The following is a 21,494-nucleotide window of genomic DNA, read 5'->3' on the forward strand; positions in this document are numbered from 1 at the left end:
CAACTTTTTTTTGAGTGGTAAATTATTCTTTATAAAGTTTTAATTCTGTCCCAAACATGATTTTGCTTCATATTTTATTCCAAGTCCTGCTGATTAGAAAATCAGAAATCTACTTTTCAGGCTCCTCTGATTGCAGGTGACTACCCTTTGCACACACACCCTGGCCACACTGGCAGTGGAGTGTTCAAAGACTCCGGGCTTGGCTGGAAGCTGCCTCCTGGCCGGTGGCTCAAGGAGAGGCACAGGGATGGAGAAATACGTGAAAAGATTAAAAGTTCAAGAAGAGGCCGTTGTCCCCAGTCCCAGTTGAAGAGAGGCCTCTTCCTGGAAAGTGAGTAGGGATTTGTGTGTGTGGTTTTGTTCCCGGCCAAACATAAGTCTCGAGCTGGGTAATCTGTTTCTAATCATGATTTGGATTACCCCCCACATTAACCAAATGTTTGTTTGTCTGAGGAGGCCAATCCTCAGGCCCCAGGGAGGCATGACAAACCTCCACGGAGAGCCAGGAAACTCCTGGCTGGGGGGCTCTTTCCAACTACTGCCTCTTCCTGCTGGGAAAGGGCTGGAAGTAACTGCTCCAGAGCATCTGGGCTTCTTCAGCCTGGGGCTGTCCCCTTTGGTCACTGTTGGTTCTCAAAAGAGCAACGCGTTCCTACTACCACCACCAGGGACATGTGGCAATGTTTTGGTTGTCATCACTGAGGGGATGGAGGGGTGCTACTGGCATCTAATGGGTAGAGGTCAATGATGCTGCTAAACATCCCACAATGCACATGACAGCCCCCCACAACAAAGACTTATCTGGCCCCAAATGTCACTTGTACCCTGCAGGACAGCCAACTCTAAAACTGTACCCTCGCCAATGACGTTTGTTCCCAAACAGAGAGTTGACAAGCCTTGCAGTAGGTAAACCAGCATCTCCAGGGACAAAAAAAAGGGGCTTTGTCAATTTCCCTGGTAAAAACTGTCACCATATTTGATATCAAGCTACCAAGGTGATGTCCTTAATGTGGAGTTGGAAAGAGTTTCGTGGAATCGGCTCTCACCAGCCACTATAAGCCAGCCCCAGACACTCACTCGGGGCCCTTCAATTCTCAAATCTCAGGAAGAACAAGCAAACCAGCACACTTCCCCACAAATGATGGTGGCTTTCAGTGTCATGCCAAGTCACAATGGAGCCTAAGGGCAAAAGACACAATCGGTAATGCTAATCTTGTCTTCATTTAAAATTTTGAAATTTTGTTCATCATGGAATTTTTGCATAATTTTGATTTTTTAAAATATTGCATTAAATATTACTTATTTTATCTTTATTTCCTCTCCTTCTTTTTATTCTCCTCCTTCTCTTTTTCCTCCCCCACCTCCCCACTTTTTGTTGTGCTATTTACAGTGGAATGGTTAAGCCACCAGAGTCCGACCAAATAGGTTCAAATTGGCAAATAACTCTGTCACTTAATAACCATATGACTCTGAGCACGTGCCTGACATATAGGTACTTGCTATTTTATATATGTACATAGTTTTTTTTGCTAATATACGTATATATAGCATATATCTATGCTAACAAATATAGAGTGTTTACTTTGTATTGGGCACTTTACTAATCTTTTATATGAATTTTGTCATTTAATCTACATACATGCACACACACACACAACGTGAGGTTTATGGATGAGGAAACTGAGGCTCAAAGAGGTTGAATATGATGCCCAAAGTTACACAGCTAGCCAGTGGTAAGGCTGAGATGCATACTCAAGTCTGTGTGATTCCAGAGCCTGCCCTCTCAAACCTCATGTTGCACATATTTTGGGAGCTAAGCCCATGTACCACTTCCTCACGGGCAGTGCGATGGGTCTGCTTTAGGGCACATGTCACCGTGAAGGTCTCTAGGAACCAGTGGTGAACTCCTGTGAGCCATGCCAGGCCCAGCACCCAGACCTAGGGCTCCCTGTCAGGCTGGTGCCCACCATCACATGGCAGAGCTGCAAAGTCTGAAATTAATTAGGGGGAATTTATGCTTCCTGAAGAGAGTTATTGAGAAGAGATGAAATCTCTGTCTGCCAGTGTTGTTTTAAAGGGGAAATGGGAGAGAAATAGTGACAAGTGCTCCGGAAGATCCACAGTTGCTCGAATATTCTTCCACCAAATTGGAAATCTTACTTAGAAAATTCGGACTTTGTCATTAACTAGCTGTGTGTGCAACTCTGGAGGCTCCATTCGTAGAATGTAATGTGAATGGTGCCCTGGAGTTGTGTGACAGGACGCTGCCTCTTGAAGTCTCTTCACGCTCTTTACAATTCAAAACAAACCAGGATGCCAATCCAGATTTCTCTCTGAGCCAAACCCTGAATGGCAGCTGCTTTTCTTTTAAGGAATCCTCACCAGAGCTGGAGGGCAGCTATGAGAAGCACACTCTGGCTGTGGCACACACCCATGGAGTCCACCATTCTGGATGGATGGTCTGACAAATGCTCTTGCAAAAGCGTCCTCCAGTAGATCTGCCTGTTGTGCTCCTTCACGGCATCCCATACTTTTCCAGAAAGCACGTATCACAACTCTGGAATAAAGTAGCTATTTGCCTGGTTGTTTAGCATCTGTCCACTCTCCACACTGTAGCTTCAAGAGGGCAGGGCCCGTGTTTATTTTGTTCATTCCTTTGGCTCTGGCACAAAGCCTGGCACACACTAGGTGAGTAGGGTGTTAGTAGGATGGAGGAATGAAAGAAAAACAATGAGACAGAATGCGTCTCCGGATGGGTGGAGGGACACCGAGAAGACCAAAAGTCAGGGCTGGGCAGATCGCAAAGCCCCACTTCCCTTCCCTGAAAAGTTGAGGGCAGGATTCTTATGTGATGCCAAAAGCAGGGTAGGAATAACATTAAATCATGATTTTCCTAGAGTGGTAATTGTGATATACAGGTACCTGTATATCTTTATACCTTTAAATCTTACAGATCACAGCTGAGGGAGTCCAAATCTGCTTTCCAGAATATTCTGCTCACCACGTAGGACAACAAGCTACGCAGTGGCTTTTTGAGACTTCTAAGGGGGATGCAAAGTTGTGGGCCTCAAGGGGCTCTCCTGGCTCTCGTAGTCTGCCCTGCAGGGAACACAGCTCCTTTTCTAGAGACCACCCTGAAATGGCCCAGAGCTGCCCCTCAGGCCAGGCTGAGCCACTAGGGCTGGATGTCGGGTTTGGGAATGGGGCTTCTAGAAGGAAGCCACGGAGAATGTTGAGACAACAGCAGCTCTCCGATTTCTCCAAGGTCTTGCTGTTTTGACTCAAAGCTCGAAGTAGAAGAGAAACCAAAGAGGGGCAGCACAAACCAAGCAAAAGTTAACTTAAAACTTGTCCTCTTAGATGGTCCGTGTTCATTAAGAAAATTACTGTGGGTTTGCAGTTCACTTGAGAGGACCAAGCAAGTCTCATTAAAATTTCGAAAGTAGCCAAATTTTAAGAACCGATTCACCCATTCTGAAATGCACAGTTCTTGTTGGAGGAAGTTCTGCACTTCAGGACTACAAAATGGACTAGGAGATGAGAAAAGGGTGGCTTTGCTAAAACCATCTGTACTAGTCAGGGCATGTGTGGCTCAGAGAAGATAGATTAATAAAATGAGGCAGGCAACTTCAGAAATGGAAAGGGATTCTCATTTTATTGCTGATATACTGGAAAATTTTATGTCATTGTTAACACTTATGGTGTACAGATGACATGGGCTCCACCCCTGCTGTGAGCACAGGATAGGACATGAAGAATTCCACTGCCTTGTCACCACTTAAAAAAATTCTCTTTCTGTGTGTGCATATGTATGTGTGTGTTTGGCTTAAGGGTTTCAAGAGAAATGTTCGTAGTATTTAGTGAGTAAGACATATAATTGTTGTGTTTCTCCTTTCAGCTCTTAGGAGGAAAATACATAAGAAGAGATGATTAATTACTGTTTGAAAAGTGCTTTGAGATCCTCTGATGAAAAGTAATTAGAAGTATGAGATGGGATTCCTTGATGTGTGATTACAACATGGATTATATGTTAGGGTGGTGCCAGACGATTTCAAATACCCTCCTCTCCTACGTCTCCAAACAGGAAAATATGTGCTGGTGGGGAGGGGAAAAGGGCTGTAAGGAAGAAGAGGTGTTGGAGCAGACTGTAGTATTTCATGTTGACTGGGAGGAAGACAGCCTGGGGACTGTGGGCCTGTGCAGAAGCTGCACATCTGAGAGGGCCTCCCTTTGTCCCCAGGACAGTTTGCCCTCCACCCCTTTGCGATCTGAACTCCGGGGACTTTTAGGACAGTGTGTTTGTTCAAGTTTTACCAAAGGAGATGACTCCTGACAGCTGTATTATTACAGTGGAAACCGCCTACAATTTTTCAGGCAACTGCAGAATTGTTTTCTGTTGTATTAATATTTGGGTAATAATCATTGATTATTAAAATCTTCATTGTTCTCTGTGTTTATGGAGCCGCTTTTCTTAGAAAGCCCCACATCTCCTCTTTGACAAAGTCTTACTTCGAGAGGAGGGTGCTCTCTCTAATATCTAGTATATGGCTGGAGAGAGGCTGCCTCGCAGCCGGTCAGTAGTCTACTGGAGGCTGCAGTGTGTTCTGGGTGAGCCGCGGACTTGAGAGCCAGCTCGAGTTCTGGATCTGCTGCTCCTCCTCACAGGCTTTAGGCAAGTTAATCCACCCCTCAGAGTCACGGTTCCCTCATTTGTGAAATAGGATGGGAATTGTATCTACCTCTTTGTGTTACTGTGAGCATTAGAAGAGTGATTACGTCTAACACTCACCATGGGCCCGGTATGTAGGAAGCACCAGATAACGTTAGCTGCTGCGGCTTCTGTTCCTATTACCACTTCCACTATATTATTTCCTAAGAAACTATAGGCTGATTTAGAGCAAATTATTATGATTATTATTGCCATCATTATTATTAAAGTCTCCTAAAGAAACTGAGGATGATTTAAAGAAAAATCTTCAAGTAGATAAAATTATTTTTGGCACTCTCCCACTTCTTTTCTTAGTTTCTCCCTTTTTCTTTTTGTTCTTCCAAATTTCTGACACATTGCCATGGCTTAAGGCTGTCGTGATGTGTTAAACGTATCCCTTATGAGTGTAAGTAAGCTAAAGGTACAGATACCTACGAGGATCAATTCACACTTGCAAAGGAGACTGGAAGCTTGATATTTTTCTGAAAAACAAAGTTATAAATCCTATGGACTTTTAGCATTCTGAAGCTGGACTTCAGGGTTCATCTGGTTCAACCACAGAGCAGGCAAATGATTCACCCTTGGAGACAGGCATAGTTAGTTAGGGGCAGAGTGGGACTAGAGTCCTGGGTTAAGTTAGATAATTAGGAGCTATGCCTATGAGAAACATGATGTGACCCCTTGTAAAGCGTTTCTGCTAAACTGCACTGTGGCAATATGCTATCTGTCTCCAGAAAAGCATGTTATAAGATTGCCTATGAAACTCTATTTTATGCACTGAAGGGGGTGTTAATGAGGATGTCATCCTGATCCTCTATATGAAGACCCTTGAGGGCCATGTCTTTCAGTTCTAAGTACCAGGAATAGCTGGTGCTTCTGGAACAACCGGTTTGTTTTCATCTGATGAATGCCATGGAATTTTTATATGATCACTGATATATCATGAGTGCTTTTTGCATTGGCTACTAGGAAGCTCAAGGACAAATTTATATTCTATCTCTGTGAATAAAAGCCAATAGCTACTATAAATTACAGATGTTCATTATAGCTGAAAACTTTGTAGCTGGTTTTTCTAAACTGTGTTCTACTGAACACTAGCATCTTATGACACAATGGATAGGTCCTGGGGGAAAAGGAGTTTCAGGCTCCTTTACATTGTATACTTTACCTCCTTCTTGGATAATCGTGATGTACATATTGGTATCTTACAAGTTCTGAGAAGTCTGACAGTTTAAAGCAAAAACAAAAAGAGCTTGTTAAACTTTGTTTAGCCCTGTACTTGTAAAACTTATTTGATCCCAGAATCTTTCTAAAAAATTATCTCAGAAGTCTCTAGTTTTATATGAAATACGTTTGGGAAATACTACCTTTCAGTAATCAGTAATCAAATCCTTTCAGTAATCAGTAATCAAATCCTGTTGATTAGATTCATGTCAGCACAAAAGTTTGTTCTTGACAGTGAAAAACTTGATTCTTTCTACTTCTGCATAGCAGGGAGAGTCCAGGTGTGTGTATTGGACCAGATGACTGACGATGTCCCTTCCAGCTCTAAAATTTGATGATTCCTGATTAAAAAAATGAAGAAAATTTCTTCAAGAGTGTCTGTTCATAGAATTAAGTGTTTAAGCTTGCTAAGATGAAGACTAAATTTGGACATTAAAACATTGTATAACTTTTCTGGTGCTATTTATCCATGTCTAATCTAAAAGATTGCTTTAAAAATCATGTTTATAAAAACAACCCCCAGGAGTGTTTACAAAGATCCAAATTTCCGTTAAAAAGCATCAAAGTCAAAAGATGTAAGCATTTCATCTTAACTCCTGTTTGGGTATAGAATTTCTACCCCCCTCCCATCCTGCTTTGATAAAGGCTTGCATAATGGGGGTGATACAAATTTATGGTGTATCTTGAGGGAGTTGTGCAACTGGATTTATTCTTCAAGCACCTGGCTTGTTCAGAGACTGCATTGTTCATTTGTAGGCACCTTTGCCTTTAAGACCTCTTCCCTTCCATTCACCATTAAAACTCAACAAACAAAAGACAACAGCAAGGACCTCATCCACAGCCACACACGTATTACTTGGGCGGGAGCCTGGGACTCGCCTCAGACAACACACCCAGCTTCTGGAGTTGTTCCAGCCCCTTGACCAGTGAGCCAGGCCCAAGGGGAAGTAGCAAGGCAAGATCACCTTCAAAGGAGGCAACAGGCTACGGGGAGAAATGACAGGCTCTCACGCCCAGGTCCTTGGTTGACAGCCAGCTTCTTCAGCAGCCTCTTGGACGTGTCACCGTAACTCCAGTGGTTTTCATTGCCCTTCTCTTTATGTATGACCTTGTAAGGGGTGCAATTTTGTTACTTCTCTGGGCCACTTGTCTCTCTATTGTATTTTCGTGTTTTCTCCCTGTTTGACTTTTGTTCATTTTTAATTCAGATTGGATGCCTACTATGTGTCAGGCATTAAGTCACAAAAATGCCTATGCTCCTGTCATTGCCCTTGAGGAGCTCACAGTGTAGAAGAACAGATGGGTACTGGAAACAATTTCCATTCAATGTCACAAAGACTCTGAAAGAGCTGTGTACAAAGACCTGGGAGGCGGTAATGGAGCTGACGTTTGAGTCGGGTCTTAGAGAATGTGTTGGACATGGATTTTTCCATTAATAGAATTACTTTTTCTGCTTAATGGCAACCAGACTGCTAGAAGGGAAAGTTTAAACCAATAACTTGTTTTGGATTAACTCAGGAGACTAACTGACAAAACCTATTAGCTAAAGCCTAAACTCTTATTTCAAGCAATTCAGTGAATATTCAGGCGTTAATCATTTCAGTTATTGGAAGATAAGACCATCTGGAAAGTGGACCCTCTAGGACTTACTCTCAAGTTTCCCTGATGTAAAGATGTTCCAGGAATAGTCTTTGATTTTGGAAATTCCTAGAATTAATTTGCTTTATGTTCAATAATGCCTAGTTTCCCAATCTCATGGCAGACAGAAAACAAATGGCATGTGTAAATTGCTATATAGATGAAAATAAAGATCATTACTGAAGAACTGGTTTTAATCTAAATTTCAGAAGAAATTTTACAAAGTGCAGGAACATGTGAGTTAAGCTGGCTCCTTGAGTTTGCTGTTCCTTAGAGAGCTGACACTGGAAGGTGGTTAGCAGACCTAGTGCCCAGCAGAATTTTGTGGAGTTTTTTCAAGTTACTTTTATGAGACAAAACTGTGGTGTCAACCATGTGACATAATATCCATGACTTCCCTGGCTGTACAAATAGTTCTCTAATTAGATTTAATAGAAAATCTTTCTCTTTCGCAAATACTCTTTTTCTTTAGACTTAGCACTTCAGATCTCTCCTCCCCCCAAAAAAATTCAATTTAATAATGATTTTTGGCTGTCTATGTATATTACATCCAGACATGATAGTTCCTTTATCTTTTGTTCTGTAATGGGTTTGAGACAGTACCCATCCAGCTGGTTTTCCAGCCCCCAAACTTAAGTAGGACCCTTCACTACCAAAACCATGGGGCTGGCATAGCATTTGAAAGCAACCCTTATGTTTCAGTTTCCAATTGACACTTATGATCTGGTGTTTCCAGACTTGAGAGTTCTGGTCCCCGCTCTCTGTTATTGCACACTTCCTCATGGCATTTCAGTAGGCGTGGGTGACTCCCACCAGACCTCAGACTCCTTAAGAACAAGGAATGTGTCTCATGTCTTTGTCTTCCATAGTTCATTATATAAAGGAGCTGCTTAAGAAATATTTCTTAAGTATATATTATATATTTATCTTAAAAGTTCATAAATTGGACTATCAAATGCAGGTTTCTCTATGCAAGAGGACCAAGAGAGAGAGTACCATGTGTACAAGTCTCAGAACTTGACTTATAATAATTTATGTAAAAAGGGCAGATCAAGGAATCTCCTCTTAACAAATGTGAATTCCTCTCCAGTGGATCCAAGGATCCTGATTTACTTTGTGCTCAGGTGAGGCATTCTACTTTAGGATCTTGTATTTGGGGATCACATACTGCATCAAGAAAGATGAAATCTGAACTGTAAAGTGAAAGACCTTGACCCTCTCTGGAAGGCCGAGGCAAAGTTGCTTCAGTGTTTGTCTAAGATCCCAATACACACACTAGCTAACATGTACGGAGCATCTACTCTCAGTAGCCAGACATTCATGCATATGATCTCATTTAATCCTCACAGGATTTCAAGGCTTAGAGAGGCTAAATGGCTTCCCCAAGGCCACATAAGTAAACATGCCTCAAACTAAACCTATGAGCAAGCCTCCCCCAAACGGCCTTCTCCCAGAGCTCCCTATCTTGGTGAATGAAAATTTTAGCATCCAGTTCCTCCAGCGAGAAATCCTCCTCTATGTCCAACTTCCAAGTCCTGCTGATGTCATGTCCACCCATCTGTAGACGCCCTGCACAGCTTCCATTCCAGCCCCAGCCACCCTGTGCTCTCCGTGGACAGCTCAGGGGCTTCCTCAATTGTCCGCCTTGCCCTCCTTAAATCTGTTCCCCACACCACAGCTTGAGTGGTCTTCTCCAAAGTCACACATGATCATGTCATTTTCCTGATTAAAAATCCTCCATTGATTTTTTTATTCACTCTCAGAGTAAGGACCAAAGTCCTTAACCCTGCCTACCACGCCCTGCCTGGTCTGGCCCCGATGACTGCTCCAGTGTCTTTTCATTTTCTGGTCTTCCTCTAGACCGACTATTCCCTCAGCCTAGAACGTTCCTCCCTTCCCTTTCACAGTCTACGTTGATGCCTTCTGAGCTGACAGAGCTCAGCTCAACAGTGTTCTCCTCAAGGGACTTTATGTACTTCTGTGGCATTGTGTGCTCTCTTTCATAGATTTAATTTTATATTTACTTGCTTAATTATTTGATTACTCTCTGGCTCTCCCATGAGCCTGTAAGCTGCAGGAGGGCACGAACCATGTCAGTTTTCATTCACCAGACCCTGGCCCAGAACCTGAAGGTAGTGAACAGTTGTTTAGTGTTTGTTGCATGAATAATGCACTAACAGCTGGCAAGTGACAGAACAGAGATTTGAACTCAAAAGTTCAGCGCTCCCTGTCTTCAGTGTGTCACCAGCCCCCAGATGGTCATTATTATCAAATGACCTCAGGTGTGGAGACAGAGGAAGGTAGAGGTTGAGAGTCTGGCTCATGCCTCCTTCTGGGCCTGGGATGTACAGGAAGGGGTTGTCGATTGAGCTTGTGGTCATGGAACACTCGCTCTGGCCCAGCACCATTCTGGGCACTTTGCGTAGATTCTCACAAGTAATGTCTCTCAACACAAGCCTTCAGGAGGTTAAGTAATTCACTTCAAGTCACCAGAAATGAAGTATGGAGCCTTCGTTCAAGCCCAGGCTGTTTGGCCCTCCATCCGCATTTGAAGCCCTCTGCCATCTCTCCTTGGCTTACCTTGTTTGATGTTTTTCCCCCCTAATTATGAGACCCTGGCTAACCTTTGTTTCTGTTCTTTTTCTTTTAAATCTGCACTCGTTTCTTCTTTTTCTTTAACTTGTCGTCTCTCTTCTCTTCCCCCACCTCTTTTCTCCCTCCTGCATCCTCCCTTCCTCTCTCCCTCCTAATTCCATTAGTGATGAGAACCATGACATTATTTACCTGAAATTTATATATAGGGAGCCTTCTATCAGCAGCCAAGAGCTTCCTGCACACTTTGCAACTTTGTAGAACAAAATGCAGATGAGAATGATAAATCTCTAAGCTTGCGTGCTCTTACTTTTATGATTGGAAGTTAAGATATAGTTTTAAAATCACCTCTAATTTTGAGCTTCGAATTTGGACTGGTAAAGGTAGTAAAAGCAATGTAAAGAAAGGGAAATAAACTTCAAAACTGCTTTTTTTTTTCCCTGTGAGAAGTCCACTATAAATTGTGGAGATGCTTCTCAAATAAAATTAGATTCTGCTGCTGCTGTCTGTTGCTTCCCTCCACATTTCATCTCTTTTCTCTAAATCGCCGGAGCCTCTCTGGGGACACGAGGTAATCTGAAGGAAGAACGGAGTGCTCCGGCTCCGCGAGTTCTTCAGAGGGCTGAGGCACGTTGATTTGCATTTCTGGGTCAGCGTAATTTCACTTTCATTTAACCCTTGTACTAACCCTTGTTTTTCCACACTTCGGCTCTTTCTGAGAGCTTAACCTGCAGACAGTAAGTGTCCCCTGGCAACCAAAAGCGTGCAAACCGCCCCAACCCCCCACTTCAAGGTTCCCAGCATCACTGAGATCCTTCCAGTGAGGAATTGGCCAACATTTTAGGTGTGTCTGAATGCAGAATTTATTCACATTTAATAAGGTAGTTATGTGTGTTAATGGAAAATGAAATGAACATAGAAGTCACGTATTCAGTTGTGTCGATGGCTGCCAGAGTTTTGCACCTCCTGCGTGGTTGTGAATCCTCAATGTAAAGAGAACAGTAATGGCTAAAGATGGATGTTGTATTCCATCTCTCATTGGTATGAGTCGTGGTGGGATTTCTATGAAGGCCCACAGTGTATCAGAAAGAGGGACATGACATAAAATAAGGCTGTGTCTGCTGTCTTAGTCACAGGGTAGTTTCCATTAGGAGGGAGCAGAGAGCCCAACAAGATTTAATTACTTGCGCTGTAACAGGTATAGGTCACCAGTTGTTCGTCTGTAGTGAGGTCCACTTGGCTAGAAGACCCTCGTGCAAAGGTACAGGTGCGTTGTAAACTGCAAAGTGCTGTACAGATGTTGGCTATGAACTTGATGTTAAAATAATTGAGATGAAATATTAATGAAATGTTTGTCCCCAGAAGCTTTACCTCAATTGGTAAGAATAATTTTATTGATTTTGTCCTAATTATAAAAGTAATAACATAGTTGTATGATATGCAAATTATATCTCAATACCAGCTGTTTAATGAAAGTAGTAATAAGAACATTATAGAAGACAAGTAAACAATGAGAATAAAATAAAAATCACGAATAATCCCAATTCCCAAACATAACCCCTGATAGCATGATTTCTTTTCTATTGTTTTTGGTGAAATAGCGCAGTAAGTAGCGCTGAAATCTTTCTCACTTAATGTATTGTGAACATCAAATATTCTTCTGCTTCTGTGTGGTGTGCTGTCATATGAACATTTTATAAAGAATTTAAACAATTCTCTATTGTTGTACATCTAGGTTGTCTCCAAGTTTTTGACAATGTATGTAGCTCTCTAATGAATATCCTTGTAGCTATATTTTGAGCACATGTATGATGATTTCTTAGATAAATTTCTAGATATCTAGTTGCTAAAGCAAAGAATACACACTCTTTTAAGTCTTAAAAACACATGCGCACACATAAATTCTTGCAGAAAGATTGAATCAATTTATACTGGCAGTGTATACAATTGTACTTATTTTTATATACATTCCCCAATACTAAATGTTATTATTTAAAAATTTTTTTCCAGGGGTGAGCCCGGTGGCTCAAGCGGTTAAGTGCGTGTGCTCCGCTGCGTGGCCCAGGGTTTGCCGGTTGGGATCCAGGGCGCGCACCCACGCACTGCTTGGCAAGCCATGCTGTGGCGGCATCCCATATAAAGTGGAGGAAGATGGGCAGGGATATTAGCCTAGGGCCAGTCTTCCTCTGCAAAAAAAAAAAGGAGGATTGGCAGATGTTAGCACAGGGCTGATCTCCTCACAAAAAAAAAAATAATAATTTATTTCCAACTTGACAAGTGAAAAATGGTATCTCATAGTTGTAATTTTGACACCCTAGATTCTTAATAAAGTTAAATATCCTTTCAAATAATTGTTGGCCATTTAAAAATTATGTCCTTTATTTTTCTTGTGTGTTGTATATCCTTTTTTTGTAATTTGTAAGATTTAAAAAATCTGATAATAAAAATCTAATCTAAATCTGTTAATTCTTTGTCATGCTTTTGATTTGAATTAAAAAAACACAACTCTACTGAATTGAAGGTGATACAGATTTTTCCTTAGAAAGAAGAGCAGTCCAGTTGAAACCAGTTACAGAAAGTTTGCTCCTGACTATGTTCACTTGGTTTGTGGACGAGTGTGTTAACCTGGTGTATACCTCAGTCGTTTTCTGGCAAAGACTCCCAAATCAAAAGCCAGAAAACATCATCTTTACAAGTAATTGTGGTTTCACTTTGAGATAAATAAATTATTCCTTTAAGTTAAATAAAGGAAAATTACAAACAGTTTTGAGCATTAGCCAGTCTTATATTTATAGTCTCCATTTCCAAAGAATTTTAATTCAAAATATTTTTAAAGGTCAATTTATGTTTTCTTTTAATTCAGCTGCTTCACGAGTGGGGTAGTTTTTTCTTTATTTTGTCAGTGATCTAAATCGGGACAAACATGGGTCAGAACTCCAAGATGGACAAAAGGAACTCCTAAGATTGGATGATCTGCTGGACTGGATGCCTAAGTAGATGACGATACCATGTTCCTCTCTCTCTCTCTCTAATGGGCTGTGTGATCTTAAGTCAGTCATCCTTTTGCTTCCATCCAGAAGGAACCATAGTGCCTCTACCTGCCGGAGGCAAGGGGATGGGGGGAGATGGTTAAGCTGCCAATCAGACCGCTTAAGCATTCAGTATTTTCCGAAGAAAGGTGCTTCATTATTTCAAAGTATACTTTTTTCCTACTACTTAAAAATGTTAATGTGCTCAGGTGTGCATGCACTCATGCACGTGTGTATCAGTTTGCACACACATTTTGCTGCCTCATCACTCATCATTAAAAATATTTGTTTTCTGTTGGCCTTGCAGAACTGTAGAATGCATGTATAATTTTTAAAATTTCTAATAAGATTGCTATGTTTTAATGACTGGCAGTGACTCCTCTTCTTAACTAGTGGAGATAGTGGACATAGTGATGTCTACATCTTAACCCGAAGAGGTGTGTCAGGGTAATTAAACAGTTCTGTTGAGTTGCCCCTCATCTAGAAAAGAAATGCTGTCTTTAAATAGAGCAACATCACTGCTTGTTTCCAGATTGTAGGGTGGGAGTGAGGATAATACTTTCTGTGATGAAGTGGGCATTTCCCATCTGTCGTACTTCAAACACAGGGCTCCTTCTCTCTCCCGATCACAAACATAAAAACTCTGCCAATAGTCTGACCATCTGGATTTCCTGTCATACCCTGTTTTCACACCTGGAGATTCAGAGCAGGTCTTTGATTGATGTTTTTCAAAATTGCCTCATAAAATCAAAGGACAGACGAACAATATTATTCTAAAATTGTAAACGGTAGAATCAACATTCATAACTTTTGTGACTGCTTTTAGAATTGTTCCTCTTAGCCTCGGGTTTTTTCAAAAATGCTTTTTTTTAAAAGCAAACCATCACATTCTCACTAGCTGCTTATGTGGAACAGTGTCAGAGCTAAGATTAAAGCAGTGATGATAGCAGTCCCAAGTTCAGTATTAAGCACAGTGAGTTCCATATTCAACTTTAATTAAAATATTTACATGCTCATGGTTTGCCGTCTCTTAGGGAGCCCAATACCACCTATGTTTTGTCAGCTGGCGGGCTCTGCTGATTGAATAGCCATTTAAAATACCAATTTTGAATCTGTCTAAGAGTATAGCATTATTACTAAATTAGCCATTTCCACAGACCTGTCTGCCTCTATCTGCCTTGGTACCAAGCCCAGCTTGGGATCCAAGGGCTGTCTTAGTACAAAGCGGTAGGCCCCAAATTCCCTCTCCTCCTTAGCCACTCCTCAAGCAGCAATTTGCCTACTTTTACTGTTTCCTAATTTTTAAGAGGAATGACAGACAAGGTATTAAGCTTTAGTTTCTCTCTAGATCCTATCAGTCTCCTCAAACAAAGTAATCTCCTCTGTTAGCCCCTGGTGTGCTGCTGGGGATTACTGGGCCTCGCCTGCCAGCTGCCGCCTCTCCCCTGCAGAGCTATTTGCTTTAGGGAGCAGGGAACTAATTCTGCTAAGTGTTACACACTTGGAGACCCTTTAGCATGAACAACAGTGTAGAAACTGGAGCTCTCACTGCTTTCCTAGCATCAGACAAAAGAACCTGGCCACTTACATGTTACATTTTTTATTTCCTTTTTAGTTCAGATGAAGGAGCAGGTGCAATCTTGGGGCAGAATGAAGCTGACCCTGGCTAGGATGGTTTTGTCTGCTAACTCTGCCCCAGTGAGATTTTAAATCAGTATTAATACCTTTGGAAGGTCCAGTGCACAGGGAGACAATTAAATACAAGGTTGGACCATCCACTTTGAACGATGTGGCATTACTAATAAATATGATAAAAGAAACTTTCATCTGGTTAAGAATGTGGTGTTTGAAACATGTTGCTGCCTCCTTGGTAGATTTGCTTCCTTCTTTCTTTGTAAAGCTTCACAGTAAGTAACCTGGTGATGTGAAACTGGAACTCAGTGTGGGGAAAGAAGACAGACGGGTGGAGGAACGGTCATGTTATTAGGTTATTGCAAGTGTAGTGACTGGCGATTTCACACGTACGCATTCCACATTACAGGAAGCTCACATGTCAAAGAAACCATGCCCTATTGGTCCCTCACCACCAAATTTTCCATTGTCTCCCTCTCAAACCTCAGCTTCCCAAATGCTTGCTATTTTATCATGTCAGTTGCTTTTCCATAGTGAAGTAGGAATAAGATCATTTGAATTTCAAGAAAAACAAAGCAATCTACATGAATCAACCAAATCTAAAGGACAAAAGAGATTTTTTTCCCAGTCACTTGCAGATTATAGTATGTTCTTTCTTCATACCACAATGCTTCCTTTGAGATGACTTTTTTTTTTAATGAAAATAAAATAATCTTGCCAGTAGAGTCATGGAAAATTTTACCAACTCCGTTTGTTCACAGTGGCCCATCCCTTCTCATTTCTTTTCCTTCTTTATATATAAAAACTTTTTTTAAACTTATTTGATGTATTTTTTCTACTATAAAAAGTAATTTCTAAATAAAAGATTATAAAAATTTGAACAATATGAAAGCATATAAATTTAGAAACACACTCCCTCCCCCAGTCCCATTTCTTCCAGCCACATTCACTTTTTACCTGTTCATAGAGTCGGTAAGGGTTTCTCTGAATCCTTGACAAGTATAGCAAAGAAACATGGAGAAAGAATGAACTTAATATCCACAAGGCTGTTTCCAAAAGATGCACAAAGGAAAGGGGAAGGGAGGAGAGAGAGTGGAACCAGACCAAAGAGATGAGAGAAAGATGCCGCTCCTTCTTGCCCTTCTGGAGAGTCAGCTCCTTGAGGGTAGGGTTTCTATCTTAACCAACTTTATAAACTTACCAGCCTAGGAAAATGCCTACTGAGTAGTGGTGCTGAAAATGAGTAAGAATGAAGAGCAGGAACTAATGGCCAGGGTTAGGCAGAATTCACTGAAATAATTCAGGCCTTTTCAGTTTAGCAGAGGCTGCCTTGCTTGTATTTTCTCTCTCCACCTTGGGTTTCTAATGTGCAAGCAGCCAGCACGTGCTGCTTTGAGGTTTAGCACCACAGATAGTCGCTGCTACATTGAACCAATGTTGAAGATAAAAACCTGTTTGGAACAAATCCATACTCAGAAGAGGAAATTTTGAATTTCTACCGTTAACTCATTGGGGGATTTGTACTCAAAAGGTCGTTAAGACTCAAAGTAGCTTCCAGGCCCACTGCCTCCTTTTAGGAAAAAGGAACCCAGGGAATTCTCTAGGCTTAGTGCTCATCTCCCCCACCACCTTGGCCACAGCTGGTTGAGCCCAGAACTAAGACCTGACCCGAAGACAGCCTGCTTTAGGCTCTTCTGCCCCCTGTGAGGTGGCCTGGAGCGATACTGGATTGTTACTGTCTGAACCGGCAAAGCCTGTCTCTTGGGGAAGTTTGAACTTCAGACGAAGGGAGAGAAAGATCCAGAAGGAAAAGAGAGAAAAGAGTGACTGACAAACAAAGCAGTTCACTGTCAACGCAGAAAACTAGAGATGTGGAAAGAGTGTAATAAGCAGAAACTATGAGGAAATAGAGCTGTTGGGTAAACAGAGGCGATGAAAGAAAGCATAGAAAGCCATCAGTTAGTAGATTAACAAGAGGGAGCAAGTAAAGAAAGGAATAGAATGCAGGAGGTGCCTCAAGAATGGCAGGCTGCTGGAGAAACTGCTGTTTTATTCTGAACGATGTTTCAGTTCTCCATGAGACCTGGCATGTAGCTCTCGAAACATTTACTTTGTTTCCTCAACCCTACCAAGGATTCCCTACAATGGAAACTCTTACCTTGAGGTAAATGAATAGGCCTCCATGTTTTGCAATTTGAAAAATCCCCATTTGTAAAAAGAGCAGGTTATTTAGAGATAATCACAAACATCCCTTCCATTGCAGTTTGAGAGAGGCGTCAAAGAAAGACAGAAGGCCTGGGGAGAGCCTTATTTGGTGGCAAATGCTTTGCTGGGGTCACTACAATTCAAGGTCTTGTTTTCTATATGGTAGATCTCGAAATTTGATTTCATCTGTGCAGCCAGTGTTGACTTACACCAACTAGGAGATTTATAAATAGTCCAGTGTGCAGATTTACAATGTGAGATAGAACTTTCCAGAGATAGGGATCACCTTTTTTAGGCCCTGTTGAATGTCTTCTCTTTCCAAACTCTCTTGAAGGTCTGCACCCTTTTCTCTGAACATTACTTCTCCTTTTCCTCCATTGGTTCCATGACTGCACGTGTTCTTTGTGGTTTGCCTTCCATCTGTCTTTATCTCCTTGCCATATTTAACACTTTCCCGTATCTCCAAATCTCAGTGAGACACTGGCACCTGAAAATCTCATCAGCATCTCAAATTCAGTGAGTTCAAAATGGAGATTATTTTCTTCCTCCTGTAAATTTCTTCCTCTTAGGTTCCTTCCCCTTCTCTGAAATGGAACCTCAGTGAGCCAGGCCGAAGGGTCAGAATCCTTTTTACTTTTTTCTCCCCTGTGCCCAATAGCTATCATTGCAAAACCCAGCAGTTCTACCTATGTAATACCAATGTTATCCATTCTCCTTTACGTTCATTCTCTAACGCTGCATAACAAATTATGCCAAAGTGTAGCAGCTTAAAACAACATATTTATTCTTTCACACAGTTTCTGAGGATTAGGAATCTGGGAGTGGCTTAGCTTAGCTGGTCCTCATGAGGTTGTCGGCAAGCTGTTGCTGGGGCTACAGTCATCTCAAAGGTTGATGAAGCCTGGAGAATCCACCTCTATGATCACTCTTGTGCTTGTTATCAGGTCTCTGTTCCTTGCCGGCTGTTGGCTGGAGGCTTCAGTTCCTCACCAGGTAGGTCTCTCCGTAGGGTTGCTTGCAACATGACGGCTTGCTTCTCCACACAGGCAAGGGGAGGAGAAGAGACATAAGATGGAAGCCGCAGTCTCTTTATAACCCAATCTTGGAAGTCACATACCATTGGTTTTTCAACATTCTATTTCTTAGAAGCAAATCACTAAATACAACCCACACTCAACAGGAGGGGAATTAAGGGAGAAGTGTCAAAGAATTTGTGGACATATTTTTAAAACCACCACCTCCTCTTCTTCATTTCTACTTCCATGATCCTAGGTCAGGCTTCTGTCACTCCTTACTAGTATTTGCTCTGAAGATAAAGGCCAAGATATTTAATACAGTCTATCTGACCCATATCTCTGTTTCTGTGCTGCCATTTGACTGCATTCTATTTATCTATCAGTCTGCTTTTCTCTCTTTCTGAGTCTTTCTCTCCCTCTCTGTCCCACATTCATATTCCCCAAGAGAGAAGCTCTGATTGGTTCAGGCAGTCGATACCTGGTGTCACTCGAGGTCACCTCACAGGGGACTGGAGAGCCTAAAGGAGTCTGTCTTTTGGTCAGGTGTTGGCTCCTGGCTCAATCAGTTGTGCCCAAGGTGGTAGGTGACTTAACCCGGCATCATGCTCCCTTATCTCAAGCCACAATCCCCACCCCCCTCTGCTCTGCCTCCACTGCCCTTTCTCAGAAGGTCTCGAGGGCCATTTCCCCTCTTGCCACCGAGCCCATACTCTTCCTGCTCCTCTGCCTGGCAAGCTCTTCTTTCTGGGCCCCACTTGGCTCACTCCTGTGCATATTTACATCTTAGTGGGTGTCACCTCTTCAGGTACAACTTCCTCACCCCTCCATCTCCACTAGGTTCTTATGAGTTCTCAGAAGACCCTGTACTTTTCTTTTTATTTATTTATTTATTTTAATTGAAGCATAGTTGACATACAGTATTGTATTAGTTTCAGGTGTACAGCATAGTGATTCGACATTTATTTACATTACAAAATGATCACCCTGATAAGACTAGTAACCATCTGTCATCATACAAAGTTATTAAAGTTTCATTGACTACATTCCCTATGCTGTACTTTACGTCCCCATGACTTATTTATTTTATGACTGGAAATTTGTACCTCTTATCGCCTTCACCTATTTCACCCTTCCCTTCATTGCCCCCCACACCCACCCCGGGAACCACCAGTTTGTTCTCTGTATTATGAGTCAGTGTCTGTTTTGTTTTGTTTGTTCATTTGTTTTGTTTTTTTTAGATTCCACATGTAAGTGAAATCAGATGGTGTTCTTTCTCTGTCTGGCTTATTTCACTTAGCATAATACCTGCCTAGATCCATCCATGTTGTCACAAATGGGAGGATATCATTCTTCTTTATGACTAATATTCCATTGTATATATATATACACCACATTTTCTTTATCCATTCATCTATAGATGCACACTTAGGTTGCTTCCATATCTTGGCTATTGTAAATAATGCTGCAATGAACATAGGGGTGCATCTATCTTTTCAAATCAGTGTTTTAATTTTCTGCAGATAGATACTCAGCTGTGGTTTTGCTGGATTGGGTGGTAGTTCTATTTTTAATTTTTTGAGGAGTTTCCATACTATTGTCCACAGTGGTTGCACTAATTTACTTTCCCACCAATAGCACACAAAGGTTCCCTTTTTGCTAAATCCTTGCCAACATTTGTTATTCGTTGTCTGAATATCCTGTAGTTTTCCTTCATAAATTTATGTGGTTATTTGTTTTACAACTCATACACTAGACTGTAGCCTCCACGAGGGCAGGGACCTTTTTGCTCACAATGTCTGACACTTGCTATGAACACAGCAATTATTTATTATAATAAGTCTCCATCCTCTATGCTCCTCTGTCATATACATGGTGGCATAATTCATCCTCCCCCAACGTTCATGCTTCTCCCTTGCTCGAACACTTCAGTGGTCCTCCAGTGCGTATGGGGCAGGGCCACCACTCTTCAGCCTGGCATTCAAGGCTGTTTGAATGGGGACCCATCTCTTTTCTCCAGTTTTGTTTCTCAGCACTCCTTTGAGCAGACCCAGAAATTCTAACTGCAGTGAATTACTTGCTATTCCTAAAGCACACTTTATACTTTACTCTCTGCATCCTTGCTCTTGTTGGTCCCTGTATCCTGGAATGCATCCTCCTCACTGGGATTATATCAAAATCTCTTTTGGGAAAACCTTTTAGTTTATATCTTATGGGTTGCTTGTATGTATACATATTTATATATGTACTTATATGTACTTCATAGGTGCTAGGCACTAATCTAAGAACTTTTTGTACATTAATTCATTTAACAATTATGACAACCCTATTAAATAATCCACTTACTTTTCCCAGATGGGCACAGAAAGCTTAAGTAATTGGTACAGAGAAACACCTGGTAAGCATCCGAGCTGGAGTTTGAATGCAGTGGTCTGGCTCCAGAATGCATCTCTGGAGTCTGAGTTCTCTGCTACTGGACTGTTACTCTTTGAGGACAGTGGGAGTCTTGTTATTCATCTTTGTATCTTCCTAGGGCCTCGCACCCAGCAGGTTCTAATGCTTAACAAATTAATGAGAGAAGCCAATGGCTCAGGCGGGAAGTGATGGAGGAAAGCTCCTCCTTTAAGGACTGTCCACAGAAAACTCATGTTTTCACTTCCTTGGTCACAAGTCCTCAGTCATTCCTCCCGGGCCCAAAGGGTCTCGTCTGAACTCCCTAGCCCAGTGTCCCAGCTCATGGGTCAGAGACGTTTGGGAAATGAGTAATTTGGGTGCACCATTTTCTTCTTTCCTTCAACCTGGCTTTCCCCATCTGTACATTCATTCATTTCTGTGTAGGTTTGCTAGATTTAGAAAAGAAAAAGAAAAAAATAAAGAAAAGAAGGAAGAAAAGAAAGAAAGAGTAAGCAAGAAAGAAAAGTACAGAACGCCCAGCTAAATTTGAATTTCAAATAAACAATATTATTTTTTTTAGTTTAAGTGTGTCCTAAATATTGCATGGGGCGTACTTATACTAAACAAAATTATTCTTTGCTTACCTGAAATTCAATTTTAACTGGACATCCTGTATTTTACCGTGGCTTGCAGGCCCTGGGGCTCTTGGGCTCCCGGGCTCCCCTGAATGTGGTAGCAGGACGGTGACCTCATCGTTGGCACTTCATGGGCATTTCATGCCGGGTTACTGTTCTGCCCCATCCAAGCCTCATCCACTGGGGGCACACTGTTCTCCAGTCTTGGAGTAAAGAACCAGCTGACATCAGGTTACCAAAGGGTACAAATCAGATGTCCTTTCCGAAGCCGTAGTTCTCCAAGGCTTGGGAATGCCCAGGTAAAATGGATACAATTACTATTACGGAGAATCAATACAAATAGTTTTCAAGAGTTAGAACCAAATCAATTTTTGAATGCTCTGCACTGGACAGAGACTCTCCAGGTAATGAACGCTCACCCAGC

The 21,494-nt window shown here is 41.7% G+C and overlaps 1 long non-coding RNA gene across 3 annotated transcripts in view; it reads left to right on the forward strand.

Annotated features, from left to right (window-relative positions):
* LOC131405685 (uncharacterized) overlaps nucleotides 1–21,494 on the forward strand; it is a 105,419-nt gene that overhangs the window by 56,105 nt on the left and 27,820 nt on the right. The window contains exon 3 of one of the 3 annotated variants that reach the window (XR_009220013.1): nucleotides 12,173–12,562. The exons of the other annotated variants lie outside the window; for them this stretch is intronic. This is a non-coding gene — a long non-coding RNA (uncharacterized LOC131405685). Of the gene's footprint in view, nucleotides 1–12,172; nucleotides 12,563–21,494 lie in introns of those variants that run through there. 3 annotated transcript variants of the gene reach the window in all.

Source organism: Diceros bicornis, chromosome 5 (genome assembly GCF_020826845.1).
Source record: "Diceros bicornis minor isolate mBicDic1 chromosome 5, mDicBic1.mat.cur, whole genome shotgun sequence".
In the NCBI taxonomy this organism is placed as follows: domain Eukaryota; kingdom Metazoa; phylum Chordata; class Mammalia; order Perissodactyla; family Rhinocerotidae; genus Diceros; species Diceros bicornis.